This window comes from Oncorhynchus tshawytscha, unplaced genomic scaffold (assembly GCF_018296145.1).
Source record: "Oncorhynchus tshawytscha isolate Ot180627B unplaced genomic scaffold, Otsh_v2.0 Un_contig_3982_pilon_pilon, whole genome shotgun sequence".
Classification (NCBI taxonomy): domain Eukaryota; kingdom Metazoa; phylum Chordata; class Actinopteri; order Salmoniformes; family Salmonidae; genus Oncorhynchus; species Oncorhynchus tshawytscha.
Window position 1 is genome coordinate 1,771 of NW_024608995.1, and position 8,230 is coordinate 10,000.

Here is an 8,230-nt window from a genome sequence, read left to right on the forward strand (position 1 = left end):
TGAGAAAAGATGAACTGACAAGACAACCAACTGGATTGACATCCTCCCTCCAACTGATGATTCATACAAGGGCTTTTAGCAGTGAAATACGATGTCATCAAATCAAATGTATTTATAAGGCCCTTCTTACATAAGCTGATATATCAAAGTGCTGTACAGAAACCCAGCCTGAAACCCCAAACAGCAAGCAATGCAGATGTAGAAGCACGGTGGCTAGGAAAAACTCCCCTAGAAATTTATTTTATTTAGTTACTTGACTGAACCTTTATTTTGACATGGTGACCAAGATCTCTTCAACAAATGAAAGATAAACACATCAAATACGAAATGCAAAAAAAGGAATAAAAAACAATCATAGAAACAAATTCATCACTGATCGCTGACGTCCCTGTCGCTGTCGTGGAAATTTCCTGTATTACCCAATCATGAGAGAGCAAAACCACACACAAGTCAGAGTTATATGAATTATATGAGCTTCACCATAAGCCCTGTGACTCTCAGATCAATTCAGTGTCTATAAATGAATTCTCTGAGAGTGCTTACAAAACAGTTCTTGGTATAATTTATAGCCAAGACACACCCATCTCAACTCACATGACGAATAACAGATCTTTGTATAATTTATAGCCAAGACACACCCATCTCAACTCACATGACGAATAACAGATCTTTGTATAATTTATAGCCAAGACACACCCATCTCAACTCACATGACGAATAACAGATCTTAGTATAATTTATATCTCAACTATGACGAATAACAGATCTTAGTATAATTTATAGCCAAGACACACCCATCTCAACTCACATGACGAATAACAGATCTTTGTATAATTTATAGCCAAGACACACCCATCTCAACTCACATGACGAATAACAGATCTTTGTATAATTTATAGCCAAGACACACCCATCTCAACTCACATGACGAATAACAGATCTTTGTATAATTTATAGCCAAGACACACCCATCTCAACTCACATGACGAATAACAGATCTTAGTATAATTTATAGCCAAGACACACCCATCTCAACTCACATGACGAATAACAGATCTTAGGAACATTACACAAATAACCTCTTACTTGAAAAAGGAGTATCCCATAGCCAGATAGCATTAGCTATGAATTATTGTTCAGTTTGGTCTCCTAAACTAAGTTCTTATCTTGTTCTTGGTACCACTTAGGACCAAAACATTACCTCATCCAATGGCATATATCAATTGTCAATTCTAGAGACTCCCATATCAAATACAACCCCTCCCGGACAAGCTCACGGAGAGGAGTGACTGGCACACAGACATTGTGGAGCCAACTCACTGGTTCCCCTTTAATCACGCCCTCCCTTCACATGGTTTAGGAATAGTTACAGACACATTCACAGATAAGACTAACCTGACCTCCGACCTTTTTCCCACATAAGCATACTTATGAAAATGGATAAAACATCTTATTTATCAATGTTACCTAAAGAATTCTGATTCTGCCACAACACCCTGCACATTGGTCTTATCTAATGTCATGGCTGGGACAGAGGCTTCCCGCTGTCTGGTCCAGAGACAGGCTAACCAGTCCTCTCTCCCCCTGCAGGGTTCCTCTCTAATGCCTCTCCTCTCTCCACCTGCAGGGTTCCTCTCTAATGCCTCTCCTCTCTCCCCTGCAGGGTTTATGATCGGCGGGGACGTGCTGAGGCTGCTCCATGGTCACATGGATGAATGTCTGACAGTGCCGTCGGGAGAACATGGGGAGGAGCAGCGCAGGTACGTGGTTGACTGGGAGATATCCTTCATCTATGATGACAGACGTTGGGGGGGGGAGGAGACTGGGAGCCCAGGTACGTGGTTGACTGGGAGATATCCTTCATCTATGATGACAGACGTTGGGGGGAGGAGTAGCCCAGGTACGTGGTTGACTGGGAGATATCCTTCATCTATGATGACAGACGTTGGGGGGAGGAGTAGCCCAGGTACGTGGTTGACTGGGAGATATCCTTCATCTATGATGACAGACGCTAGTCCTTAAAATATCCTTTACCATATCATTTATAATCCTCTGTGTATCTATAGACTGTTACCTGCTGTCCAACTGATCTACAGTCGTGGCCAAAAGTTTTGAGAATGATACAAATATTAATTTTCACAAAGTCTGCTGCCTCAGTTTGTTTGATGGCAATTTGCATATACTCCAGAGTGTTTTGAAGAGTGATACGATGAATTGCAATTAATTGCAAAGTCACTGTTTGCCATGCAATTGAACTGAATCCCCCAAAAACATTTCCACTGCATTTTAGGCCTGCCACAAAAGGACCAGCTGACATCATGTCAGTGATTCTCTCGTTAACACAGGTGTGAGTGTTGACGAGGACAAGGCTGGAGATCACTCTGTCATGCTGATTGAGTTTGAATAACAGACTGGAAGCTTCAAAAGGAGGGTGGTGCTTGGAATCATTGTTCTTCCTCTGTCAACCATGGTTGCCTGCAAGGAAACACGTGCCGTCATCATTGCTTTGCACAAAAAGGGCTTCACAGGCAAGGATATTGTTGCCAGTAAGATTGCACCTAAATCAACCATTTATCGGATCATCAAGATCTTCAAGAAGAGCGGTTCAATTGTTGTGAAGAAGGCTTCAGGGCTCCCCAAGCAAGTCCAGCAAGCGCCAGGACCGTCTCCTAAAGTTGATTCAGCTGCGGAATCGGGGCCCCACCAGTACAGCGCTTGCTCAGGAATGGCAGCAGGAAGGTGTGAGTGCATCTGCACGCACAGTGAGGCGAAGACTTTTGGAGGATGGCCTGGTGTCAAGAAGGGCAGCAAAGAACTTCTCTCCAGGAAAAACATCAGGGACAGACTGATATTCTGTAAAGGGTACAGAGATTGGACTGTTGAGGATAAAGTCATTTTCTCTGATGAATCCCCTTTCCGATTGTTTGGGGCATCCGGAAAAAAGCTTGTCCGGAGAAGACAAGGTGAGCGCTACCATCAGTCCTGTGTCATGCCAACAGTAAAGCATCCTGAGCCCATTCATGTGTGGGGTTGCTTCTCAGCCAAGAGAATGGACTCACTCACAATTTTGCCTAAGAACACAGCCATGAATAAAGAATGGTACCAACACATCCTCCAAGACCAACTTCTCCCAACCATCCAGAAACAGTTTGGTGACGAACAATGCCTTTTCCAACACGATGGAGCACCTTGCCATAAAGCAATAGTGATAACTAAGTGGCTCGAGGAACAAAACATCTATATGATGGGTCCATCGTCAGGAAACTCCCCAGACCTTAAACCCATTGAGAACTTGTGGTCAATCCTCAAGAGGCAGGTGGACAAACAAAAACCCACAAATTCTGACAAACTCCAAGTATTGATTATGTAAGAATGGGCTGCCATCAATCAGGATGTGGCCCAGAAGTTAATTGACAGCATGCCAGGGTGGATTGCAGAGGTCTTGAAAAAGAAGGGTCAACACTGCAAATATTGACTCTTTGCATCAACTTCATGTAATTGTCAGTAAAAAGCCTTTGACACTTATGAACTGCTTGTAATTATACTTCAGTATCCATAGTAACATCTGACAAAAATATCTAAAGACACTGAAGCAGAAAACTTTGTGGAAATTAATATTTGTGTCATTCTCAAAACTTTTGGCTACGACTGTACAGTTACAGCAACTATAGTTGAACAAGACCATCACAGTATAGCCTGGTTTAACTATACCATCACAGTATAGCCTGGTTTAACAGACCATCACAGTATAGCCTGGTTTAACAGACCATCACAGTATAGCCTGGTTTAACAGACCATCACAGTATAGCCTGGTTTAACTATACCATCACAGTATAGCCTGGTTTAACAGACCATCACAGTATAGCCTGGTTTAACTATACCATCACAGTATAGCCTGGTTTAACAGACCATCACAGTATAGCCTGGTTTAACTATACCATCACAGTATAGCCTGGTTTAACTAGACCATCACAGTATAGCCTGGTTTAACAGACCATCACAGTATAGCCTGGTTTAACAGACCATCACAGTATAGCCAGGTTTAACAGACCATCACAGTATAGCCTGGTTTAACTAGACCATCACAGTATAGCAAGACCATCACAGTATAGCCTGGTTTAACAGACCATCACAATATAGCCTGGTTTAACAGACCATCACAGTAGAGCCTGGTTTAACTATACCATCACAGTATAGCCTGGTTTAACAGACCATCACAGTATAGCCTGGTTTAACAGACCATCACAGTATAGCCTGGTTTAACTAGAACATCACAGTCTAGCTTGGTTTAACAGACCATCACAGTATAGCCTGGTTTAACAGACCATCACAGTATAGCCTGGTTTAACTAGACCATCACAGTATAGCCTGGTTTAACTAGACCATCACAGTATAGCAAGACCATCACAGTATAGCCTGGTTTAACTATACCATCACAGTATAGCCTGGTTTAACAGACCATCACAGTCTAGCCTGGTTTAACAGACCATCACAGTATAGCCTGGTTTAACAGACCATCACAGTATAGCCTGGTTTAACTAGACCATCACAGTCTAGCCTGGTTTAACAGACCATCACAGTATAGCCTGGTTTAACAGACCATCACAGTATAGCCTGGTTTAACTATACCATCACAGTCTAGCCTGGTTTAACAGACCATCACAGTATAGCCTGGTTTAACAGACCATCACAGTATAGCCTGGTTTAACTAGACCATCACAGTATAGCCTGGTTTAACTAGACCATCACAGTATAGCAAGACCATCACAGTATAGCCTGGTTTAACTATACCATCACAGTATAGCCTGGTTTAACAGACCATCACAGTCTAGCCTGGTTTAACTATACCATCACAGTATAGCCTGGTTTAACAGACCATCACAGTATAGCCTGGTTTAACAGACCATCACAGTATAGACTGGTTTAACAGACCATCACAGTATAGCCTGGTTTAACAGACCATCACAGTATAGCCTGGTTTAACTATACCATCACAGTATAGCCTGGTTTAACAGACCATCACAGTAGAGCCTGGTTTAACTATACCATCACAGTAGAGCCTGGTTTAACTATACCATCACAGTATAGCCTGGTTTAACTATACCATCACAGTATACATTGTCAGTGTGGTCAGGACTGTCAGTGTGGTCAAGACTGTCAGTGGGGTCAGGACTGTGGTCAGGACTGTCAGTAGTGTCAGGACTGTCAGTGGGGTCAGGACTGTGGTCAGGACTGTCAGTGTGATCAGGACTGTGGTCAGGACTGTCAGTGTGGTCAGGACTGTCAGTGTGGTCAGGACTGTCATTGTGGTCAGGACTGTCACTGTGGTCAGGACTGTCTGTGTGGTCAGGACTGTCATTGTGATCAGGACTGTGGTCAGGACTGTCATTGTGGTCAGGACTGTCAGTGTGGTCAGGACTGTCAGTGTGATCAGGACTGTCATTGTGGTCAGGACTGTCTGTGTGGTCAGGACTGTCATTGTGATCAGGACTGTGGTCAGGACTGTCATTGTGGTCAGGACTGTCATTGTGGTCAGGACTGTCAGTGTGGTCAGGACTGTCAGTGTGATCAGGACTGTCATTGTGGTCAGGACTGTCATTGTGGTCAGGACTGTCATTGTGGTCAGGACTGTCTGTGTGGTCAGGACTGTCATTGTGATCAGGACTGTGGTCAGGACTGTCATTGTGGTCAGGACTGTCTGTGTGGTCAGGACTGTCATTGTGGTCAGGACTGTCATTGTGGTCAGGACTGTCAGTGTGATCAGGACTGTCATTGTGGTCAGGACTGTCAGTGTGGTCAGGACTGTCAGTGTGATCAGGACTGTCATTGTGATCAGGACTGTGGTCAGGACTGTGGTCAGGACTGTCATTGTGGTCAGGACTGTCATTGTGGTCAGGACTGTCAGTGTGGTCAGGACTGTCAGTGTGGTCAGGACTGTCAGTGTGGTCAGGACTGTCAGTGTGATCAGGACTGTCATTGTGATCAGGACTGTGGTCAGGACTGTCATTGTGGTCAGGACTGTCAGTGTGGTCAGGACTGTCATTGTGGTCAGGACTGTCATTGTGGTCAGGACAATCAGTGTGATCAGGACTGTCAGTAAAGCAGCAGGGTAAACATCATCGATCCTCTGGTGTTTGATAGGACGTCAATGCAGCAGAGCATGCTGGGATGAAGGGCTCTAGGAGAGCTGCTCTCACACAGAGGAATAAAAGTCAGCTTTTACCCAAAGTGTGATGTGTGTGTGTGTGTGTGTGTGTGTGTGTGTGTGTGTGTGTGTGTGTGTGTGTGTGTGTGTGTGTGTGTGTGTGTGTGTGTGTGCGCGCATTTTCCTTGGATGCAGAAGTGTGTGGGCTTACCTTCAAAGTAGGGCATCCACTGTTCTCTGCTTCAAAGAAGAGAACAGAGTAGGTAGTTCTACTCTTTAGGGAGGGAGAGAGAGAGGGAGATGGAAAGAGGGATGGATGGATGGAGAGAGGGAGGGAGAGAGAGGGAGATGGAAAGAGGGATGGATGGATGAATGGAGGGAGGGAGGGAGAGAGAGAGGGAGATGGAAAGAGGGATGGATGGATGGAGAGAGGAGGGAGAGAGAGGGAGATGGAAAGAGGGATGGATGAATGGAGGGGGAGGGAGGGAGGGAGAGAGAGGGAGATGGAAAGAGGGATGGATGGATGGAGAGAGGGAGGGAGAGAGAGGGAGATGGAAAGAGGGATGGATGAATGGAGGGAGGGAGGGAGAGAGAGGGAGATGGAAAGAGGGATGGATGGTGGGAAGGAGAGAGAGAGGGAGTTGGAAAGAGGGATAGATGGAAGGAGGGAGAGAGAGAGAGGTAGGTAGGTAGGGAGGGAGAGAGAGAGGGAGATGGAAAGAGGGATGGTTGGAGGGAGGGAGGGAGAGAGATGGAGATGGAAAGAGGGATGGATGGAGGGAGGGAGAGAGAGGTAGGTACAGTGCCTTGCGAAAGTATTTGGCCCCCTTGAACTTTGCGACCTTTTGCCACATTTCAGGCTTCAAACATAAAGATATAAAACTGTATTTTTTTGTGAAGAATCAACAACAAGTGGGACACAATCATGAAGTGGAACGACATTTATTGGATATTTCAAACTTTTTTAACAAATCAAAAACTGAAAAATTGGGCGTGCAAAATTATTCAGCCCCCTTAAGTTAATACTTTGTAGCGCCACCTTTTGCTGCGATTACAGCTGTAAGTCGCTTGGCGTATGTCTCTATCAGTTTTGCACATCGAGAGACTGAATTTTTTTCCCATTCCTTCTTGCAAAACAGCTCGAGCTCAGTGAGGTTGGATGGAGAGCATTTGTGAACAGCAGTTTTCAGTTCTTTCCACAGATTCTCGATTGTATTCATTCAGGTCTGGACTTTGACTTGGCCATTCTAACACCTGGATATGTTTATTTTTGAACCATTCCATTGTAGATTTTGCTTTATGTTTTGGATCATTGTCTTGTTGGAAGACAAATCTCCGTCCCAGTCTCAGGTCTTTTGCAGACTCCATCAGGTTTTCTTCCAGAAGGGTCCTGTATTTGGCTCCATCCATGTTCCCATCAATTTGAACCATCTTCCCTGTCCCTGCTGAAGAAAAGCAGGCCCAAACCATGATGCTGCCACCACCATGTTTGACAGTGGGGATGGTGTGTTCAGGGTGATGAGCTGTGTTGCTTTTACGCCAAACATAACGTTTTGCATTGTTGCCAAAGAGTTCAATTTTGGTTTCATCTGACCAGAGCACCTTCTTCCACATGTTTGGTGTGTCTCCCAGGTAGCTTGTGGCAAACTTTAAACAACACTTTTTATGGATATCTTTAAGAAATGGCTTTCTTCTTGCCACTCTTCCATAAAGGCCAGATTTGTGCAATATACGACTGATTGTTGTCCTATGGACAGAGTCTCCCACCTCAGCTGTAGATCTCTGCAGTTCATCCAGAGTGATCATGGGCCTCTTGGCTGCATCTCTGATCAGTCTTCTCCTTGTATGAGCTGAAAGTTTAGAGGGACGGCCAGGTCTGGGTAGATTTGCAGTGGTCTGATACTCCTTCCATTTCAATATTATCGCTTGCACAGTGCTCCTTGGGATGTTTAAAGCTTGGGAAATATTTTTATATCCAAATCCGGCTTTAAACTTCTTCACAACAGTATCTCGGACCTGCCTGGTGTGTTCCTTGTTCTTCATGATGCTCTCTGCGCTTTTAACGGACCTCTGAGACTATCACAG

The 8,230-nt window shown here is 44.7% G+C and overlaps 1 pseudogene; it reads left to right on the plus strand.

Moving 5' to 3' along the window:
• The first annotated feature begins 1,663 nt into the window (after nt 1–1,663).
• The window catches only part of LOC121844095, a 91,919-nt pseudogene continuing 85,352 nt past the window's right edge, over nt 1,664–8,230 (plus strand).